Here is a 23,907-nt window from a genome sequence, read left to right on the forward strand (position 1 = left end):
GGTCAGCTTGACCTAATCAGTCATTTAAAAACAGAGGCCCTTCTTGAAGAGAGAGATTTTCTCACTGGCCTTACAGAAGAGTGTTGTGTTAAGACAAAGCCTGTGAGAGGGTCACATAGCAAGGGACCCTGTGGTCTGTGAAGGTCTGAGAGCAGCAGCTGGTGGATAACCAGCCAGAAAGCAGGACACACTCCAGCAACTGCAAGGAACTAAATTCTGACAACAGTCACTGGAGTTTGGAGGAAGACTTCTAACTCCAGAATGGACTGTAACCCAGCTGACATCTAGATTGCAGCCTTGTGGGACCTTATCAGAGGACCCAGTCAATCTGTGCCTGCACCCCTGACCCACAGAAACATACACATATGTCTAGTTTCAAGCTGCTACTTTTGTGGTAATTTGTTACATTGTAATCAAAATAGTTGAAAGTAATACAGTCATCCCTCTATATCCATGAGAAATTGGTTTCAAGACTCTCCATGGAAACCAAAATCCATGGGTGCTCATGTCCATTATGTAAAAATGATGTATTATATTCATATAAGCTATACATATCCTACTGTATGCTCTAAATCATCTCTAAGTTACTTATAATACCTAACATAATATGAATGCTATGTAAATAGTTGTTATACTGTATTGTTTATGGAATAATGACAAGAAAACAAAACCTGTACATATTTAGTATAGATGTAACCATCATAAGCCTAACTACATAGTACTCAATGGCAACAACATAACCTTTTTTTTTCTGAATATTTTCACTTTGTCGCTGGTTGAGCCTATGAATGCAGAACCTACGAACGCAGGGGGCTGTCTATATGTGCCACAGATTCTTGCAGAATCACAAAGACACTTTCTAGAATCTAGGCTGAGGCAGATAGATTACTGTGGCTCTTTCAATCCTACGATTTTGGACTGCAGGAGGTAAGGCTCATAAATTTGAATGTACTCAAGATTTATGTTGTGAAATAGAGTGTGAAGCAGTCCTAGAATAGAACAACAGGAGCTATACTTCTCCCATTGCTGCCACTACAGGCATATCATGTGCGAGCTACAGTTTTTAAAACGTTCTTCAGGTCAAATGAAATAACCAGAAACATTCTATGACTTCATAAATCTTGTGGTCCACAGACTGAGACCCTGCTCTAGGATTACTACTGAGGGGAATAACTAATAAACAGGGATTTTTTCCTATCCCATATCTATTAAAAATGTTAAAGTAGTATAGTCTTTTTTATGGTGTTATTATTTATGTATTCCTTTAAGAAAATCTCATTTTGACTGGAGTCAGACTTAGAGATAGACGGTCTCAGAGAAGATAGCCTACGTCTCTTGGAGATCTGTTCCTGGCAATTTTCTTTGGCCTCTTTCCTTCTCTGAGCCTCTTTCATTTGCTGAGCCCAAACTTTAGCATGTTCTGCAGCTCCTCCTTGTTTTTCTTCATACATTGTTTCTTTAGAGCAATACGCCAACGGTTGTGTTGCAGGACACATGGAGTAACAAGATGCTGAATCTTAGGTGCTGTGGTCCTAGGTTTCTTGCCTTCTTTGTTTAGGGTCTTTGTCTCAACATATTGGTGGATATCACCTTCTTTAGAGAGATTTAAAAGTTTGCAGATTCTGCTAGCTCTTTTGGGCCCCAGGCAACAAGCCATGATAGTATCAGAGAGACCAGGAATATCTTTCTCCCCTTTTTTTACAGTGATCAAGTTGAGAACACTGAGATTGGCATCCACAATACAACTCAAAACAGATTTGTGATTTCTCCAATCTGCCTTGGTCTGTAACAGGAATGCCCCTCACTCAGCAGCAGGCAAACATGGCCATTAGTCAAGACACCCTGCTTCATGGGGAAACCTTGTTTGTCATTCCCGCCACTGATTCAAACCACGTAAGTCTTCCATTCTTTATCCAGAACATTACCAGCAACTTCTGTGTCTGTATACTTCTCATAAAAGATATAAAGTTTGCATTCATTGCCCATTTTATTGAGTTTCTGGCAACCAGTGTCTGGAAACAGATGTTCATTCAGCTTCATCTTGAAGCAGCTGACAGTCTTCGAGGTGCCACAATAAAAAGCTAAAACAGTAGGCTTTTTGTTCCAAGCAACCAAGATATCTGATACACAAACATTTATCAAATGTCTCTTATGTATGGTGATTGTCCTCGTTACTGGAGATAAAGATTTGACTATGCTCTGTTCTCAAGAAACACATAATATTCCAGGGACACAAATATTTAAACAAATAAATAGCAATTCAGAAAAAATAAATGAATGGGTATAAGATGTATACCTACTATAGGATCCTTTTTACTATACATCTAAAGTGTATTGTATTACACATTAAAGTAACTTTATAAAGTGGGGGTAACAAGCCATATCATTTAAAGCTTAAATTCAAATGGCTTCAAAATCCCTGCTATTTTTATATAAGAAAACCAAAATTCTGAAAGTATATTTACCATTAAAATACTGACAAAGTTATAGTAAGAGGGAAAAAAGGACTAATATTTTATAATTCACAGCTGATTATATTTCTTTCCACAATTTTACTTTAACTTCCAAATAATGTTGGTAAAAGATAAAATGAGTATTTCAACTGGAATCATAAAGACAATTTCCTTTGTGGGACTCAATTATCTAATCCTTCCTGTCTTCCAGAACCATAATGTTTGGATTTATTCTACTTCATCAGTATCTATGATCTCTGATATGCAATCAACATGTTTAATAAAGTTATTTTAATGGATTAAGTTATACTATAGATTTATAGAATATTTTCCCCAAAGCCTCACTGGTTTGGGAAAAAGTATGACTTATCTTAGAAAGATGAATGGAAATGTCTAGAGTACAAAAAGTTTTTTTAACACTGAGTCTCTGTAATGGGTTGTTTCATAGAAGAGAGAGCACTGCAATAGGTTAGACTTTGCTGGCAGAGAAAGCTCAAAACGTGTCAGAGAGTTTTGATCATCTGCCATAAAGTGTTGCTTCCAAAAATAGAAGTATTTAAAAAAGTTTTTACTTGAATTCTGTAAGATTATTAAAGGTTTCATTCATTTACCAATATTTAGTAAGTACTAAAGTAAATGCACATAGGACTGCACATAGTAATGATTTTTTTTAATCTTTACTCTCAAATAATTTCTTTTGAATTCTGTTTATGTATGTACTGGATCTGAAAGCCTACTTATGTTGGTTAGACTGTGAATATATTGTAAATTACTCTTCCATGAGGGTGCTGGTGGCATCATTCAAACTTTTTCTGGTAATGTCAGGCAATAATATTCTTTGTTGAATAAATAAAATGTACATTTGAAGTGTGTATTCATATATGGTATATGTGACTTTCCACTTTATAATTTGTTCATCTTGAGTAAATGATTCAATAGCATTGGAACTTATTTCCTGTACTTTATTGGTATTGAAATATGATGAATATTTTTTAACATCACCCCTTTCATGAAATGCTTTCCTAAACGATTATAAGGATCTCACAAAATTTTGCATCTCTAGGCTCTATTTTCTCTTCCATCCCTTGGTCCCACATATTGCCCCAAATAATAAAGAAAAGTAAAAGATGATACCAGAGAATGAAGAGAAAAGCAGAGAAGGATAGAAATAAATGTTGAAAGATAAAAAACATAAGAGGGGGTAGAAAACAATGGACTAAAGGAAGTGAAGAACAAGTTAGGGTAGTATAGGAAAAGAAAGACAACATCAGGAAGTTAAGCATGCCATTTAACATGGGGTCACAGCATCCCAAGGATGGCTTACTTTTGTGCTTTCCTTCTGCTCAACCAGGTCGCTTAATAAAAATTATTTTCTATCAATAGTATGGATAGATATAATATTTTTATTTTATTTATTTTAAAAGTATATTTTATTGATTAGGCTATTACAGTTGCCCCAATTTTTCCCCATTTGCCCCCCTCCACCCAGTACCCTCCTTCCCTCCTGCAATATACACCCTTAGTTCATGGCCATGGGTCATGCATATCAGTTCTTTGGCTTCTCCATTTCCTATACCATTCCTAACCTCCCCCTCCCCCCACTCAATTAACCTCCCCCAGGTAGGTCTATTCTGTACCTATCAATTATGCTTCTTGCTCCCTCTACCTCTTCCCCCATTCTCCCCCTCCTCCCACCCAACTGATAACCCTCCAAGTGATCTCCATATCCATGATTCTGTTCCTGTTCTGGTCCTCTGCTTAATTTGTTTTTGTTTTTGTGTTTTAGATTCAGTTGTTGATAGTTGTGTTTGTTATCATTTTAACATTCATAGTTGTGATCTTCTTTTACTTAAATAATTCCCTTTAACATTTTGCTTAATAATGGCTTGGTCATGATGAACTCCTTTAACTTTACCTTGTCTGGGAAGCACTTTATCTACCCTTCCATTCTAAATGATACCTTTACTGGATAGCGTAATCTTGGTTATCAGTCCCTGTTTTTCATGGCTTTGAATACTTTTTGCTAGTCCCTTCTTGCCTACAAAGTTTCTTTTGAGAAATCAGCTGATTGTCTTATTGGAATTCCTTTGTAGTAACTCTCTGCTTTTCTCTTGCTGCTTTTAAGAGTCTCTGTTTATTTTTAACCTATGGCATTTTAATTTTGACATGTCTTGTTGTGGTCCTCTTTAGGTCTAACTTTTTTAGGAATCTCCATGCATCCTAGACTTGTATGTCTATTTCCTTCACCAGATTAAGGAAGTTTTCTTTCATTATTTTTTAAGGAAGTTTTCAATTTCTTACTTTTATCTTCTCCCTTTGGCATCCTATGATTCAGATGTTGGCACATTTGGAGATGTCCCAGAGTCTTCTTATTCTCTCCTCATTTTTTGAATTCTTGTTTCTTAATTTTGTACTGGTTGACTGTTTATTTCTTCTTTATGTTCCAATTCATTTATTTGAACCCCAGCTTCCTTCCCTTCACTGTTGGTTCCCTGTGGATTTTTCTTTATTCACTTAATGTAGCCTTTATTTCTTCCCTTATATTTTGTCATACTCAATGAGTTCTCTGAGCATCCTGATCACCAGTTTTTTGAACTCTGCATCTGATCATTTGGCTATCTCTTTCATTTAGTTCTTTTTCTGGGGTTTTGTTCTGTTCTTTCATTTTGGCCATATTTCTTTGTCTCCTCAATTTGGCAGCCTCCCTGTGTTTATTTCTGTCTATTAGGTAGAGCTGCTTTGATTCCCTGTCTTAGCATGCCTGTTAAGTTGTATGGGGCAAAGTGTTAGGTGTGCAACAGAGTGGGGCAAACCACTTCACCACCTCATGGCACTGTGTCGGGGAGGGGTTGGAGAGGGAACAATGCTGCTACCTGGCTTCTGCAAGCCCCATTTCACCCACTTCCCATATATGACCAGTGCCCTTCTACCTATACCCCTGATTGTGATTCCTAGGGTGGGTGGATTTGCATATATTCTAAGTCCTCATGGGTTCTTTAAATGAACTCTCTTGAGAAACTGGCAGTTTCTTCCAAGACTCCAACTGCCCCTGGTTTTTATAGCCAGAAGATATGAGGCTTATCTTCCCAGTGCTGGAAACTTGTGCTGCATGGTCTGGCCTGGGACTTGATCACTCACTCACAATGTATCCCTCCTGATTTTTATCCACCACACCTAAATGTGGGGCCACCCATTCCATTGCCTCTGCTGCTGTCTCTCTGCACCACACTGCTTCCTCTTCACCCTGACTTCCCTTCTCTGCCCCTCCTACCTGTCTGGATGAATATGACTTTAAATCCTTGGTTGTTGGACTTCCATACATTTTGACTTTCTGGCAGTTCTGGCTGTTTTTTATTTTGAGGTTAGTTGTGATCCTTCTTGTGTTTGTGGGAGAAAGAAAAGCATGTCTGCCTATGCCTCCATCTTGACTGGAAATTTAGGTATAATATTTTTAGATAATCTAAATTCATGACTTAGATCTTGGTTCATACCTTTAAGATAGGTTTTGAGAACTGGAGAGAGGTAAGAAACAGAGTTCAGAGCAACTTATGTAATAGCACATTAGTTTAAGGTGGATTCATAAGACTTTTACTAAGATAAACATCATTCTTGAGCTAGAGACTCAACTATACCATAGTGCTTCCTGAGTGGATTAGCAGATAATCTCATTGTTCCTTGATTCCTTGCAACTAAACCCTGAGAACATGGAAGATGATGATCAAAATTATATACCAAGAATAGTGGTTCTTAAACACTCTTCATTAGAGTCTTCTGGAGAGCTGTTGAAAATTCATATAGCTGGGTACTATCCACAAGCAAGTAAACCTCAGAGTTTCTGAGGATGAATCCAGTGTATCAGTATTTTAAAAACTTATCACATAATTATGCTCTTCCCCAGGATTGATTCTCATTCCCTGAAGGTAATCCATGCCCCTATTTCTACATTTCCTCAGTAACATCTAGCTCCTAAAAGCAACTGTTCCTTTTCCAAGAAACTATAATCTTTGAGAAGAGTCTCCTAACAGAACTCTGCCTTTATGATTTTTATCAAATATTTGGGAAGAATTTGCTTGAAGTATGCTTATCAGACAAGCTGCTCATGATGACAATTGAAATAATGAGACTTTTTTGGGGACAAAATGGTCATCAATGATAATGAGAGTTTGAGTAGACACATTGAAAAATTGCAAGGTATAGCAGTAGGTTATTTATGCTTTTAATTTAGTATTGTAAAAACATGTTCCAAGTTTTCTTCTTTATTAGCAATTGATGGTTTAGTGGCCCAGGCTACTATTAGAAAAGAAATAGACCACTTTATTAGGACATACCAGATATTTTTTTACTAACTGTCATGTTAATAATGCTTTGAAGTGAATCATTTATATCAGCATATACATATGATATTATTTCTCCCTGTTAAAACAAAAGTTTTTCTTGACCCCATATACTTAATTCTAGTGAGTCTCTCATTTCTCTGATGCTCTCTATAGAAAAACTTCTTTAAAAATTATTTTTTTACTAACCTCTGTTCCTCTGATTATTTTCTCCTGAACCAACTCACCCTCTCAGACCTCCATTGAAATTGTTATTATAAAGTTCATCAATCACATATACAGTGTTACATCAAATGACCTTTTTACTGACCTATCAACATTTTAAGACAGAGTTGATCTCTATGTCCTCTTTGATATATTTTGTTCCCCTGACTTCAAAGACTCAATCCATGCTTACACTTTTCCTCATACCTCATCACTAATCACCTTTTCCATATTTTTTTTTACTTTGCTTTTCCCTTCTCTTTTCTCTAGTCTCTGAATGATAATGTGCTCCAGGGTTCAGTCCTAAGACCTGTTCTCTTTGCCCCTCACTTGCAAACCTTGGTGATTTCACCCAGAGCATTGACTGTAAAAACAATCTTCATTCCTGTGGCAATCAAATTTATCTCTCACCTGGATGTTTCATCACTCAGCACCAACTAGTTGTGTAATAGTTATAGTAAGCATCATATGTCCCAATACAAACTCCTGTTCTCTGCACTCCTGAATTTGATTCTCCTTCAGTGTACTCTGTCTCTTTAAATAGCGACTCCATTTTCCCAGTTATCTGGGTCAGCAACCTTGGGACCCTCCACTTCTATTTTTCTCTCACATCCCACATCCAATCTGTCAGTTAAACATTTTTATCTCTATATTCAAAATATGAGTACTTCTTATCATTTACATTGCTAAAATTTTGGTACAAGTTACCATAGCCTCTTGTTTCAATAGCCTTCTAAGTGTTCCTTTTTTCCCCTGCCCTTGTTTCCTGCCTATTCTTAGCCCAGCAGCCAAAGTGTTCCCTGGAAACATCATCCATAAAACCATACCTCTCCTCATCATCTCACTCAGAGTAGAAGTCAACATCTAATAAATGGTTTGTAAGACCCTCATCTCTTATTCTCCTCATACCCTTGCTCATTCCCATAAATTTCTATTGGCTCTTTACTCTTCTTGGCCATACCAACCTTGGTGCTACCTCAAGGCTTTGAACTTCCTATTACTTTCACCTGGAATGCTCTCTCCCAGACATCTACATGACTTTAATCCTTGTTCAGCTCGCCATTCCAGTGAACTCTTGCCTGGAAACCTATTCAAAACTGAAAACTGCTTCTGTCCTCAACACTCTTTCTCCCTTATATGTTTTATTTTCCTCCATAGTAATTGACATCATTTAATGCACAGAGATCTTATGTAACTTATTTTCTATCTTTCTTGCTTAGAATGTAAGCTCCTTAAGGACATGCATTTTATTTTGTTTTATTCAGGCTGTATTCCTAGTGCCTCAAGACAGTGCCTGGCACTTGTAAAATGATTAATAAATTCTTCGTAATGGAATATGTCATTTATATAGCACCATCATTAGATCCCTAGCACTGGAATTCATAGTACTGAGTCAGAGACTTTACATTGATTTTCCTATTAGAGTTTCTTTCTTTCTTTATTAATTCATTCATTTAACTTTATTGGGGTGGCATGGTTAATAGGATCATATAGGCTTCAAGTGTACATTTCTATGACATAAGACATGTGCATTGCACTGTGTGCCCACCACCCACAGTCAAATCATCTTCTGTCACCATGTATTAGACCCGTTTCACTACCACTCTCACTCCCTTTCCTCTGGTGTCTACCACACTATGGTCTGCATCTGTGAGTCTCAGTTTTCTTTCCCACATATGAGTGAAATCATAGGAAAAGAAACAAGAGAAAATTTCAGGGACATACACATTTTTTTTTAACTTTCAGCAAGCCTACTTACATGCCATAAAGTTTCCACATTGCCTTCATGCTGTGTTTGCAGTTAGACAACAGTGTTGAAGATTACACAGAAATATGCCAAATGAAGCTTAAAAAAGAGTGTGCAATGTGTTTTGAAATCCATGATTCTCATTTCCTGCTGTGCTTAATTTCAGAGCCCAGAGCTATTATTAAAAAGTGTTTGTTCTTTTGTCTGGGCATCATATTGTAACTGTATGCATGTATGTATGTATGTACGTATGTATGTATTTACTTATTTATTTAGTGTGTAGAAACAAAAATAACACTAAAATCTTTTTATCAAGTTATACTCAGCTGACCCTGTTCTTGAGAATTTTCTACCTTGATTCCTGCTCTCAGAGGAGCCCAGCTGAACTTACTGTCAATGTAAGAACTAATTGAAAATATTTTTGAGATGATATTTTCATCACGCTCTTAAAGATGACTAGAAGTTCCTGGTACTGTATATTAAGGGCTTCTGTGATTCAGACACAGATGATCTAGTTACAGTATGACTTCCGGGGGCAGCAGGGATGCCTAGGAGCCAGTTGGTAAATGTTGATTTGTCAGGTGTAAGAAAAACTGTTCTGTTGTTGCTGTTGTCAGCATGTTCCCTGATTGCATAATGCAGGTAAGTCCCTATTTAAGTTGTAGGGATAGTTTCATGTTGTCTGTATAGTGGGGACAGTTGTACCTGACTGTGTAAAGTGATGTCACTTATTATTGTGTTCAAGGGAGTTAGGAAGAGGTGGCAAGGTTGAAAGATGACTTTCATTATACCTCCTCTTTTAGTTGCTGAAATCATATTGAGAAACTATGACTTTCTTCAAGAACTTTTAATATTTTGTTTAAACCCATAAACAATTTCTGTGTGTTGAATCTGAAGAAAATAAATTTGGAAATTTTTGTGATCACTTTTTACTTATGAATTAGCAAAAATATTGTGGGAATATTTGTAAGCTTCCCAAATTTACCTACCAAGTGGGGAGGGAATAAATGGAGCATCTGATACTATGTTGCTATGCAGTATGTGCTAACATGAAAGAACAATGTGCACAAAACTTAATAACCTTCCTAGCCTTTCACTTTCTGCTTTATGAAGTGTGAGAACACAGTTATGAAGAACAACTCTTGCCAGTCCCTTTTTAATTCTCTATTTGTATCGATTCTTGTAAAGCATGCCATATTCTTTATGACCAAAGATATCTTTTAGGTGCAATGACAAAATGACCTGCCATAGCTTGTTTGAAGGGGTTACCATGAAAATCACAGCATTCTAACATAAATTACATAGTGCTCAAAAAATTTAATTTATAATAAAGGATTAGTATGGAATTTCTGGAATCTTACTATGTTATATGTATTAGCTACAATGCCAGACATAGCCAGGAGTAATTGCAAACTCTCAGAGTGTTTTTGCTCTGAACATTGACTAACTAGAAGCACATTTGGAAATTTTGTCTCAGACAGGGGTCTTGCCAAAGTAAGAATGTGCTTATAAGGGTTGTTGCTCTTGCCACTGAAGCAATTCTGGCAAATGAAAAGATATTATTGGTAGAAGGAAAAGAGAGTTAGACCAGAGACATTTCTGGGTAAAAGTATACACACCCTTTAAAGAATCTAATACAGATTTATTTGTAGTTTGTGGATTTAGTCTAAGCATATTTAAAGCTCCTCAAACAATGAAGACATAGTCAAGTTAGGAGGTAGGTAGACACTAAAAAGTGCAAACAGTTAGGAAAGCAAATTTTTCTTAGGACACAATTTTGTCTGGAGTTTACCTGGAAGTGATTAGTATCAAGGAAATTTTCTAGAGTGGGTAGAAACAACATATTAGGTGAAAACAGACTACTTAAGGATACAACAATGGATATTCAAGACTATTTTAGAAGTGTAATAAGACCATGCACATAGAATTGATTTATTCTTTGCCAAAACATATGACATTTAACAAAAATAAAGACACATGCTTTTTTGTTACATTAATTTCATCTAGAGAGTGATATTGTGGAAGAGTCAGTCATACCTCTGATAGAGGTAATATCAGACAAAAAATCATAACTCTGTATCAAAAAGGTTCCTATCTAATCTCTAAAGAGACCATTGGGAGCTTGGTCATGTTTGGTGAGCTAAGATGCACTGTATCACAAATGTAATCTCTATGATAACAGTGATTTAAATGATTCATCATTCTCAGAAAAATCATGTTTTTGGTGCATCTCCAAATTACTTATATACATACATGTTCATAGGGAAGTTCAATATTATTTGGTCTTAGGTGTGTTTTTATGTTATAAGATAAGCCTGGCAAATCAAATATCCTGGATTTAATTTTAATGACTTTAAAATTAATTTTGTTCTTTTTATATTTACTTATATACCATAGAACAGTACTTTCCTTATTTTTTAAGAGAATAATTTCAGAATTCCACATTACATAGGTTATGGTTTCTTTTTTTTAATAACAGAATGTCAATACAGCAATATTCAGGTATACTGAAGTTCAACCCAAGAATATGACATTGTAGTATATTATTCTCTTTTTTCTTTATTATTGTTATTTTATTATAGCTATACCAATTTTCCCATTTTCCTTCCTTCACCCAGTATCCCCCCACTCCCACAGTCAACCCTCACACCATTGTCTATCTCCATGGGTCATTCTATTATTCTTTTTCTTAGTCCATATAGCTTAGGCTGTTTATGGTGTTTATGATATATTGGTACAATATATCAATCATAACATTTTAGATCATTGTCTGTTTTTCATCTTTTCCAGCTCTAAGTACTTAGGATCATTATCCACCCATTATCTCTTTCAAGTTGCAATATCTTAAACATGGATCATCATATGAAAAGCGAAATTTTTTATCTTGGCACAGTAATCATTTACAAATTTCTCCCCATTTTTATTATCTTGATGCTTTTATCTCATCCCTTCTTTTCTGATCCAAAATGCCTGAACTTAAATTTTCTCCTTAAATTGGTGTTTTCTTATTTTTTACTGACATTATGATCCTCTCTCTGCTATATAAGTACAAAACTTTAAAGTTGCTTTGATTATTCTTGTTTCTGTGATCTTCACCCCTAATTTGTGACCAAGGTGATCCAGTATTACCAACTATACCTATAAAGAGCCTCTTGTACCTTTTCTTCAGTTTTAATATTATTACCTCATTTGAACTTCATGACTTTTCACCCCATCTGCCATAATAATCTCTAAACAGAACTTTGTCTTTATTTTTCCCTTACCTCCAATTTGTTCTATATCACAGGCTTAATAGAGTAGTCATTAATCAAGTATTTCAATATTCTCATATTTTTAAGGGGTGGTATTCCTCAAGTGAGGCATCAAGTAGGCATGTTTTTCTCCTAGAAACTATAAAAATTCCTCTACAGTGATTGCCTCTTTTATTATTCTTAGCTTAAAATGCTACACTTCCAAGCAGTAGCTCCATTCCTCTTTAATGAATGAATTTGGTAAAGTATGCATCATTAAATCAAATCTATATGCTGGGTTCTGAACAGGATACATGGGTGGACACTTTTCCTGCCCCCAAGGACCTTCATAGTATTCTAGGAAAGATTAACTATATAATCAAACAACTAAAAAATATATTTTAAAAAATTCCAAATAAGTTTCAAAGAAACTACTAAATAACCTCCATTTATTTATTTCACAAATACTTATTGAATGATCACTCTATACCTGTCACTATTCTGGATGCTAGGAATCAACAAAGCATGTTTTTCCATAATGGAACTACCATTCCAAAGGAGATAGAAAGTTAGTAAACAAGTTAGTGAATATGTAGTATGTTGCCAGACAGAGATAAATTATATGGAGATAAATAAACTAATATAAGAGAATAAAAAGTAATAATAAGGTCGGGGCAGCTCTTTTAGGATGTGAAGTCAAGAAAGGCCTCTCAGAAGATAACACATGTGACAGAAATCTAATGATTTGAGGAAGCCCACCATAGGAGGATATAGGGGGGAACATTCCAGGAAGAGGAATAATGAATGCAAGACCCTGAAGTTACACTGAACCCAGATGTCCAAAAAACAGCAAGAAGACAACTGCACAGGGTGACAAATGGCTTGAGGAGGTAAGGTGTGGGAATTCAAGTTTGGAAGACAGGCCAGGGGAAAAATGTATTTGAGGCTCTACAGGTGGCAACAAAGGGCTTGGGGTCTTATTCTATGTGTGATGAGATTCAGTGAGATGGTTCTGAGCAGGGGAATCAAATGATCTCATTCAAACTTTGAAAGATTTTTTCCACCTGTTCTGTGGAGAAAGGCTAGAGAAAGAGTGGAGCCTGGACAATCTGTGAGGATGCTCTGGGAGAGGAGGTCCAGGCTAAAGAAAATGGTGGGTTAGGGTTAGGCTTGGGTGGTGGTGGAAAGAGGAGCAATGCTTCCTTCAATTCTCAGTGTATTTGTAAGATAGAGCTGAGGAGACTTGTTGAGAGTTTATTGAATGTATGGTGTGATAAAGAGATGAATAAAAAATAACTCATTTTTTAGAAGAATAGGAGAGGATCATTTGGGAGGACAACATAAAAAATTCTGTTTGCACATGTTAAATCTGAGATTTCTATTAATATACAAGTATAGTTGTAAAGTGGGTGGTTTACTACATTGTGGGGGGGAGTCAGGATTGGGAAAAAAGGGAAATGATAATTGTGGATGACATTGAAACTCTTGCAGTTGGGTGAGATCATTTGCCAATGATAGCATGGAAAGAGAAGAGGCCCAAACACTCAAACCCGAGGGCACTGACATTGAGACATATCAGTAAGGAGGGTCAGAAAAGGTAATGGGATTCCACTGGGGGACTTTGGTGTTTAGGGATCAAGGAAAGCTTCACCTAAATGATACCATTTGAACTAACCCTGAGGTAGGGTCAAAATTTTCACAATAATGCTGTTGGGAATTTGAGGCACCAATGAGCTGTATAGGCAAAATCACATGTGTGAGAAAGTGTTGAATGTGTTTGACAAACAAATCACTTAAACACCAGTTGAATTGGAGTGCCCATCATTCCCTGAATAATCCATGCACATTTCTCACACACATTTCTCTGACATTATGCAACATTATAGGTGTTATTTCTTCATGCTTATATTTTATTCCTTGTCCATCCCAGGGCAGTAGGTTAAAGCCCATAAATTCTTATTGCATCTCAATGGACATACACTGCTATTTATTATTCTTGATTTTTTCACTTTTGGGAGAAGGTGTTTTGCTTAGCCACAGAATGTGAGATGGAAGTGATATAACAATTATAATTCAAGAGTAAATGTATCTACAGAATAAAAGTAGATATAAATTCATCAAGAAGCCCTGACTGCTATTGTAGAGGTACTTCTACAATTCTCTGTGCTTTTATCTTCCAATTTTATAATTAGCACAAGATTCTCTTGGGGTTCAATGTAAATTAGGCATCATCCATGCTCTCAATGTGTTTATGTCTTATATAAAGAATGTGTTAGGCACATAAAGTAATTATTATACAAGGCTGATGGTGCTTAAATGTTTTCACTTCTAGTCACTGATTCCTATTTCTAGCTCTCTAGAACCTTTTAGCTGTTGAGGCTCTCTTGCCTAATGCAGACAGTTTGTAGCAGATACAGGCTCACACCGAAATTCTATTTTACTTTTGATGACTCTGGACACAAATGTACTCAAAACACAAGTGCCAGCCTCTATAGCTAAAAATTCTGCCTTCATTTTCTACTAGTACTTCTGTTTCCCATTGCATTTTAGTGAATGCTTTCTTAGCATGTAATTTAGGTTCTTCTTCATACATTCTAAATTGCTAGCCAGCTATCCTTTCTTTACATACTAGTTACCTGGGAATATTAAACTACCACTTTAACATTGAATATATCGACGCATTGGACCCTGTCTTGTTCCAGTGACAGTTGTAATCTCCTGGATATCTGCCTTTGATGGGTATGAACCTGCATTGCTCTCCATCTGTGCAGTCCCAAATGGTAAGATTTCCATCTCTTTGGAGGCTGAGTGTTATTTCATTGTGTAAGTGTACCAAAGCTTTTTTATCCACTCATCTACTGTTGGACACTTTAGCTACTTCCAAATCTTAGCTACTGTGAATGTTTCAGTGAACATAAACACAGTAGTGAATATATTTTTTTCAAATCAGTGTTTTGTGTTTCTTTGGATATATGCCAATAAGCGGAACCAATCACTGGGTCATAGGGCAGTTCCATTTTTTTTTTGAGGAAATTCCATAATGTTTTCCACTGTGGCTGCACCAGTCTGCATTCCCACCAACAGTGCTCTAGGGTTCCCTTTCCTCCACATCCTCACCAGCACTTGTTTGTTGATTTATTAATGATGGCTATTCTGACAGGTGTGAAGTGATTCTCACTGTGGTTTTAATTTGCATCTCTCTAATGATTAGTGATGTTGAACATTTTTTAAACATAGATACAGAGAACAGACTGACAGCTAACAAAGGGGTGGTAGGTGGGGCCTGGATGAAAAGAGTAAAGAGGTTAAGCCAAGAAAAATTAATTGACATAGATAAAAGTATGGTGATTACCAGAGGGAAAGGAGAGTGAGGAAAGTAGAAGAGGGTGAAAAGGGGATGAATGGTGATGGAAGGAGTCTTGACTTCAGGTCGTGAACACACAACACAATACACAGATAATATAGTACAGAATTGCACACGTGAAACCTATACAGTTTTATTAACCAATGTCACCCCAATTAGTTCAATTAAAAAATTCAAAAAATCTATCTTGCTCTCACCCACTTTATTCCCTCTTGTTACAATGTAGCTACCATCCCACAGAACCAGCTGTGCTGATTGATTTCCTTTAACTCACATGGTCTTGGTTCTCCTTTTCTTTGTAGCTGGTAGGACTAAGGCCCCTGATGCCTCAATCAAAACTCATCTACAACTTGGCAATGAGTATCGTAAAAGAAGTACAAAAGTGTTTGAATAAAGGGTGATACCTACAATTAGTGATTAAAATTTGTTGTTTTTTTTTTTGCTCCCTGAAGCCTAGAACACCAAGGGCATGAGGACCGGAGATGTGTTTACTCTTCCCTGATTCAGGAAAAGGGAAGGCTTGGATGATGGGGAGGGGCGCTAAAATCTGGGCATGATGGGGGTTCTGGAAACTGTCTTTTTGCTCCTGAGTGAGATTTTTTTTTTCTGAGTGTGCTGTGGAACTGCACACTTTCATTGCTCTTTGTTACACAAGAACCTCTAGGGATCAAGCACAAATAGAGCATGTTGCCTCATTGCCTTAGTTCACCATCTGCTTGTTTCCTTCGATACAGTGTGCCAAGATGGAAGCCATGGAAAGAATTTATGCTGATCTCTTATGCCAGTTTACTTCATTACACACAACTTGAATTGGGTACAAATGTAACAGCAATAAGCATAATTTAATTCTGACATCTAATTGCTTGCAGCAATATTGTACTTTTATCAAACTATCTCAACATGCACATATATTCTATTTTCAGCTAATCTGAGTGCCGTCAGTTAGACACTCATGCTTTGCAGTGTTGCTCAGGGCTGTGCCTGTCATTTTCCTCACCCTCACTGTACCTGCTTTTGCATATTGTTATGCAATTTGTGGAATTCAGTGTTCTTATTCCCACTTCCTCTCCCCATTCTCACAAGCATTCTGTTCTTCACAATCTCCCATTTTTTGTTTCCAAACTGATTTTTTTTAAAAAATAAACTCTTTGATGATTCTCTAGAGGAGGCCCATGTTATTTCTTTTTCTCTTCTAATATCCCTGGGACATTTTCTCCATGGGCAGGGTTCATGACATTCTGGAACATGAAGTGCTGATGGAGAATGTAGCATTGGAACTAGGACTTCAAGATTTGATAAGATTTCTAGGGTGGAATTCTTAGTGAAGACATTCTAGGTGGAAGAAGTGGCAAATGTATTCTACTTGCTAGCAAATCCAGTTTTCATCAAGTAGTACTTGTTTTTTATTGTTGGAAAGAACATGTACCACGAGATCTACCCTCTTAACAAAATTTTAACTATACAGTACCATATTGTTGACTATAAGCACCATGTTGCACAGCAGATCTTTAGAAATTTTTCATCTTGAATGACTGAAACTCTATACTTACCAAATAGCAATTGCTCCACCCCATGTATCCTTCCTCCCAGTCCCTAGAAATCATCATTGTACTTTCTATGAACTTGGCTTCTTTAGATACCTCATACAAGTAGAGTCATGCTGTGTTTATCCCTCTTTGACTGGCTCTTTCACTTAGTATAATATCCACAAGTTTCATCCATGTTGTAACATTTGGCAGAATTTCTTTTTTTTATGGCTGGGTAATATTTCATTGTTTGTGTATGCCACATTTTCTTACCCATTCATTCACTGATGTTCATTTAGGTTGTTTAGGACAAGAGTTATTCTGCATAAATACTACTCAGAATCACTGCATATGAAATTACCATTTTATAAGTCAAAACAATTGAATATTAAGTAATTTAATATGACTCAATATACTACACATACAGCAAGTCAAAGGATTACACACTAATCAGAACCTGAAAGTAATGAAAGTGCAGACTTGAAGCACATTGCTCTGTGGCAAACTTGATGTTTATTCCTTATTAGTTAACAATATTTTAAATTAGGAAAGGCAGTGGTTCCCAAACTTATCTGCATGTTAAAATAGTCAAGGGTGCTGTATACATACCAATGACAGGGATGCACCCTAGCAGAAGTAAATAAGAATGGCTGGAGGTGCAGGGACAGGTACCATTTTATTTTAATGTCCCAAGTTGATTTCAAAATGCACTGATGTTTTTTCAAGGTATTCTTTATGTTCATTAATGGATGTGTGGGGAACAATGATTTCACATAATCAATTAGACTCTCAGAGGAGAATAATTCTTTCCTTTATCCATCTGTTCTAGAAGGTGTATAGCCAGATATTCATTCACTTCTCATCAGCGATGATATGGTCAGAAGAAGACATGTTCACATTTAGCTCTGGCACTCTTCCTTCCAAGGTTAACTTTCACTTTCCTCCTGGGAAGCAAGAGAAACTGTAATAACAAAAACTAATATATGCTAAGCTCAATTATGTAATGCCCCTAAATTAATCATTAATCTTTGCAAATAGGAGTATTCTTCATTTTACAGATGAGAAAACTGTGGTACAAAGAGGTAAAGAGCAGTTTAGGTGGTAGAACAATTCTACGTGGCAACTTGGCATAGTGCATGGGCTGGTAACCACTATAGTGCGCTGCCTTTTAGTTGAAACTAGATTTTACCTTTTTTTTTTTTGCCTCAGCTTAGCCAAGTTGTTTCACATGATACAAGAAACCCTGTTCACATCAACCTCACATAACCTTATGAACTTTCCAAATTCCATCTTCTGATTACTTTTTATTCTCATGGTACATCCTCATTAAACATACAAATTCCCTTAATTCAATAGGTCATAATACTTACATTTATCTTTTGTGTCTTCTTTATATTTTTCCATGATACCCTAATTATCTTAAGGCACATTTAACATAGCATTTAAAGAATCTGGAGACATGTCAGGACACAATCCTGGTGCTTTTCTTTTTTCTTTTTTTGTATTTTATTTTATCTTTATTATATTTCTTCTATTACCATTTAGTCCCCTTCTACCAGCAATTATCACACATCCATGTCCTTGAGTCCTTTTTCCTTTTTTGCTCAATCCCCCTACCCTTGCTGTCATCCTGCTCTCCATCTATGAGTCTATCCTCATTATCTTGTTAGTTCATTTTGTTCATTAAATTCAATGTAGGAGTGAAGTCATATGGTATTTGTCTTTCTCTGACTGGCTTATTTCACTTAGCATAATGTTCTCCAGGTCCATTTGTACTGTTGCAAAGGGTAAAATTTTCTTCTTTTTATGGCCAAGTAGAATTCCATTGTGTAAATGTCCCATAGTTGTTTTATCCACTCATCTACTGATGGACACTTCGGCTGCTTCCATATCTTGGCAATTGTAAATAACAGCACAATGAACATAGCAGTGCTTATGTTCTCCCAAGTTAGTGTTTTCGGTTTCTTCAGATATATACCCAGAAGTGGGATTGTTGGGTCACAAGGCAGATCTTGTGCTTTTCATTACCTCTTTTGACCATGTTGACAAAACTGGTTTAAGTCACAAGTTACAGGACTCCAACAGTTTATGGTTTCTCCAGGATAAATTGGTCTTTGCTGTACATCTTATACTTCATCATCCTGTTTTTGCTTCCACAGTCTGGGATATTGTCCATCTTCTTATAAAGACATAAATTTCTCAAACATTATTCTACAGAACACTATTTTAGCAAGATTGTAATGGGGACTCCATGAGAAAAAAAAAATATGGGGTTCCGTGGCTGTTAGAAGGTTAGAAGGATAATGGATTTCCAAAGATGATCACACCCTAATCCCTGATATCTATGAATATGTTACACAACATGGCTAAAGGGATTTTTCACACTGATGAAGAGATGGGGAGATTATTCTGGATTATTTGAGTGGGGCCAATATAATCACAGGGGCTCTTGTAAGAGAGATAGAAGGGAGGAGGATCAAAGTCAGAGATGTGACAATAAAAGCACAGGGACCAAGAGAGAAATTATAAAATGTTGCATTGCTGGCTTTGAAGATGGAGCCAAGGAATGCAGATGGACTCCAGAAGATAGAGAAGGCAACAAAATGGATTTTCCCCTAGCCCCTCTGGAAGGAACATAGTCCTTTTGACAATACTGGGCTCTAAAACTGTAAGAGAATAATATTTTAAATTAGGAAAGGCAGTGGTTCCCAAACTTATCTGCATGTTAAAATAGTCAAGGGTGCTGTATAAATAATAATCCACTAAATTTATGGTAATTGGTTACAAAAGCAATAGGAAACTAATACATTAGCAAATAAGTTTGAGAAATATTGCATATTTTATTCTCTTTTAGAAATATTAATGCAAAATGTGAATGATAAATCCTGAAGCATGTAGTAGAATTACAGTAAGTTTCCCTTAGAAAAGTAACCTTCATAGATAAAGAGCTTTGTGAATGATCTTAAATACTTGGCCATTTTTTTTCTTGATAATCTGCTTCCTATCCAATAAGTGAAAGGTATTGTTGACTGGTTCTATCAAGAAGGGTTTGAGTTGTGAACAGTGCCCTGAGCATTGTGCTGGCAGGATACACACTTACAACATGACACTTCCACTGACTGATGCATTTTAGTCATCATATCTTCTCTGTATTTTCTGTTGATATTTATCTTCACACTAAAGGCACCTGGTCTGGACTCACCAAGCTTCATCAACATTCAGTCAAACCACAGGACAGCTGACCTCACATCAATTACTCATCCCAACTGAAGTGGCACAATTGTCTAGATTACACCCAACTATTCTTCAGCTTATTGCCATCAGGCATGTATAGAATATATGATAGTATCCAGTTAATTTGCCACCAATGATCCAAGTGAAACAACGCTTCATAGAGAATATGTTCATAGAGTTGCTAATATCAAATGCAGTTTGGAGAGTGTCAAGTTAAGTTGGGTTTGGTCTAAGAATGGGGGTAAAAACAAAAAATGAATTAGGTCTATTTATCAGGTTTGGTAGCTTCTCAAAGGACAATGAAGAAAACTAATATGTTTTCATATGAGTAGGGCTTATGCATTAAAATAATTTTCCCAGCTGAGGATGTCAGAGGGAGAAATAGGTGGGTAGTAGAACAATTTCTGTTACCTGCCCACCCCATTCTGTGCTCTGATATCAAACACTATCCCAGGTCCCCACAATTGAGAAGCAAAGTTCTAGCTTGATAGACCTAGGAATCAAAGATAATCTCAGTTTCTCACTTAAGTATTAAAATCTCACAGGAGGCTTTAATGTACACAGAGCATTGGGGGGACTTTGAAAAGATGTTAGGATCTGTTTTTATACCAAATTCAGGTTACCATCAAAGTTTTACCTGAATATTTTAGGCAAATGTAATTATTTTGCATTTTGAGGACCCCTTATATTATTTACAACAGGAAGGAGCTCCAGAGCTTGCTCAGCAAATTTTGAATAAGTCAAATAAGTTTAATTAGAATTAAAGCACCAATATTTTAAAATATTTTTAAAATAATATGATAGTATAGATTAGATTGCAAAGAAAATTGTAGATTGCTTGTTGGCATATGTAAAAATTTTAAATAGCCTAAATATTGGATAAAATTGGAATGCAAATTATTTTCATGCCACTGGCAAATCTTTACTCAAAACCTAGTATATTTTGCAGGACAATGTCAATGCAAGTTATGTGAAGGATAGAAAAGAGTACACTTAAATGATTGACATACTGTAAGTGCTAATGTCAGGATGTTGCTATGGAAACAAAAATGGAGTTATAGATAGAGCACTAAGAAAGTAAAAATTATCATGAAGAAGCCCTGTCACTTTTTCTAAAATAATTAAATAACAATTTCCTTTAAACACTAATTTTATTTAGAATCTATTCTCTTTGAATTCATGCCATGGATTCATGGACATAATTTGCCATATTTTTGGTTCACTGCAGTGATTAATACTTTATTGTTCCTGAGAAGTAAGGTTAGATTTTTTCATTGCTCTGTCTCTACTTCAGAAGTATAACCCACTTTATTATTCTTAGCCACCAAAGCAGCATCTAGAATTTATCATGTATAATTTAATAATTTAGTTCTAAGTACCTCAAAAATTAAATAAGTTTATACCTTCTAGTGTTATATAGGCACAATATAGGAACTTTTTATGTATTTTATTACTGATTTTGCTTTTGAAAAAGCTCATTGGTTTATGGATTTTTTTAAATTTGTATTATTAATGCTATTACAGATATCTCCATTACTTCCCCTTTGCCCACCTGCACCCAGGCTGCCTCCTCCTCATACTTGCCATCACCTCATATTTGTTTGTGTCCACAGGTTTTGCATATATTTTCTTTGGCTAGTCCCTTCCCCTTCTTTAATTAATTAATTTTTTCAATCTTTGACTATCAGAATACTAAAAAATAAGTCCCCTAAGATGTTTTCACAAATAAATTTTCATTTTATTTTTTGAAAATATGTTGTTAAGTTAATCATTAAGACAGATGTATTAAATTCAAGAACTAGAACCTTGAGTCATTGTAAAAATACTTTATTTGTATGGCTTTTGAAATAAATTGACAAAAGTAATTCAAGTATTATACATAGTGGGCATATTTTAGCTAAAAATGTTATTATTAATGTTAATGTATTATTTAATCAATGAGTTTGTCTTAGTAATTATACCACTAGTTTAGCTTTCTTAATTTTAGAAGGAGAAGGAATATCTAAAGATGAAGAAAACAAGTAAATAAAATATTTAAGACAAAATTTAAGATAAATTTTTAAGACAAAAAATTCTATAAGGAGGAAAATAGAGATAATATCTAGGAAATATATGTCAATCTTTACCAAACTGAGAAATGGGGACAGTAAAATGTATACTAAACAATTGTTTAATGAGCAATTTGTTGTTTTGGGGTTACTTGATCGGTTTAGTCAAGAAGAAAGAATAAGAAGCATAATTGGCAGGTACCGAATAGACAGGGGGAGGTTAAGAATAGAATGGGAAATGGAGAAGCCAAAGAACTTATACATATGAGCCATGGACATGAGCTAAGATAGGGGAATGATTGTGGGACGGGGCAGAGGGGAATAAAGGGGAGAAAAAATGGGACAACTGCAATTTCATAATCAATAAAACATATTAAAAGTATATAATTAATAAAAAAGAAACAAGGATACATCTAGGCCTCAGGACAGCCAGACCAAGACCTCCAGCTTTGGTAAAGCTCTCTTTTTGCATCTTGCCTGTCAATACTTGTCTTCATATCACCTATGTTATCTCAGATGAGTTCCTTCCATAAGGATGGAAAAAGGGCTGCTGATAGCTCTCAACTTCTTCCCGGAAAGGAATTGTGGACAAAGCAAAGGGGTTCTATGAAAGTAACCTCACAGGGTGATCTGATCATAAATTCCCAACTGGGCAGGTTATGATTTAAGTAAAAGGTTTGTCTGTGCTTTAAGCAGTCCTTGTCCATTGTTTCTGTGCATCAAGGTTAACACACCTTTCAAAAAAGCCACAACCACCCTAAAGAGAGCACATAATCTTAACTATCCTGTAATTCAATCTTTTTCTTGTTTTTTCCCACCTGTATGTAAGCTACCTTACATTCTCTCCTAATTTCAAATGCATTAACGAATGTGCAAAAATTGTTCTATTCTGGAGCATTTGAGATCTCGCTCACTGGCATATGTTGTCAGTTTGGCAATTATAAAAATTCTCCACAGGTTTAGACATTTCTTACATTGACAGGATTAAGATAACTTCTATTCTTAAATTTAAAAAAATAAGGAAGGGTCTTAGTTCATTTGGGCTGTAATAATAAAATACCACAGACTGGGTATATGTAAACAATAAAAATTTATTTCTCACATTTCTGCAGGCTGGAAATCTGAGATGAAAGTTCCAGCATGGTTGGGTGAGGGTCCTCTTACAGATCTGGGACATAGCCTTGTATCTTCACATGGTAGGAGGGACTAGAAAGCTCTGTGGATCTTCTTTATAAGGGGCTATTCTCATTCATCAGGTCTATACCCTCATGACCTAAGTACCTCTGGGTATTAGTACTTCAACATATAATTTTTAAGGTGTCACACTCAAACATTTAGACCATAACAGGGTCAAATGCACATCTCTGAACTATTATCTGACTGGTGTGGCTACACTGACAACTCAGCATGGACTAGGAACTCACTCCTAGGCCAGTCAGCAGAGACCAAGAGACACTTCCGTTGACAATACAAATTCAGAGTAAAGAAGAAAAAAAAACATTTTCCTGCAGAAGGGAGCTGAGTAATGGCTAGGGAGCTGTAGTTATGGCTTGAAATATTCATATAGGTTAATGTCAAAAATATGTGACTACCTGGAAACTCATATTTAATGTTTCTGGACTCTAGAAGATATTGAAGAGTTGAACTTGAGGGAAAATAAACCCATAGTAGATGATGAGATATCTGTTATCAATTTTTTAAAAATGTTATACATTATTATTCAGACATATATATTTCTATTTTAGAAACATTTAGTGACAATAAGTA

General features: G+C 35.9%; 1 non-coding gene and 1 pseudogene across 1 annotated transcript; both read right to left on the reverse strand.

The window, feature by feature from the left end:
• Positions 1-1,217: 1,217 nt before the first annotated feature.
• On the reverse strand, positions 1,218-2,040 carry LOC123821800 (annotated as a pseudogene).
• An 831-nt stretch (positions 2,041-2,871) lies between these two features.
• On the reverse strand, positions 2,872-2,993 carry LOC123822304. The gene has a single exon (XR_006786274.1). It is a non-coding gene; the product is annotated as a small nucleolar RNA SNORA28 (small nucleolar RNA).
• Between the last annotated feature and the right edge of the window lie 20,914 nt (positions 2,994-23,907).

This window comes from Phyllostomus hastatus, unplaced genomic scaffold (assembly GCF_019186645.2).
Source record: "Phyllostomus hastatus isolate PE091 unplaced genomic scaffold, TTU_PhHast_1.1 phas_contig_40, whole genome shotgun sequence".
NCBI classification, from domain to species: Eukaryota; Metazoa; Chordata; class Mammalia; order Chiroptera; family Phyllostomidae; genus Phyllostomus; species Phyllostomus hastatus.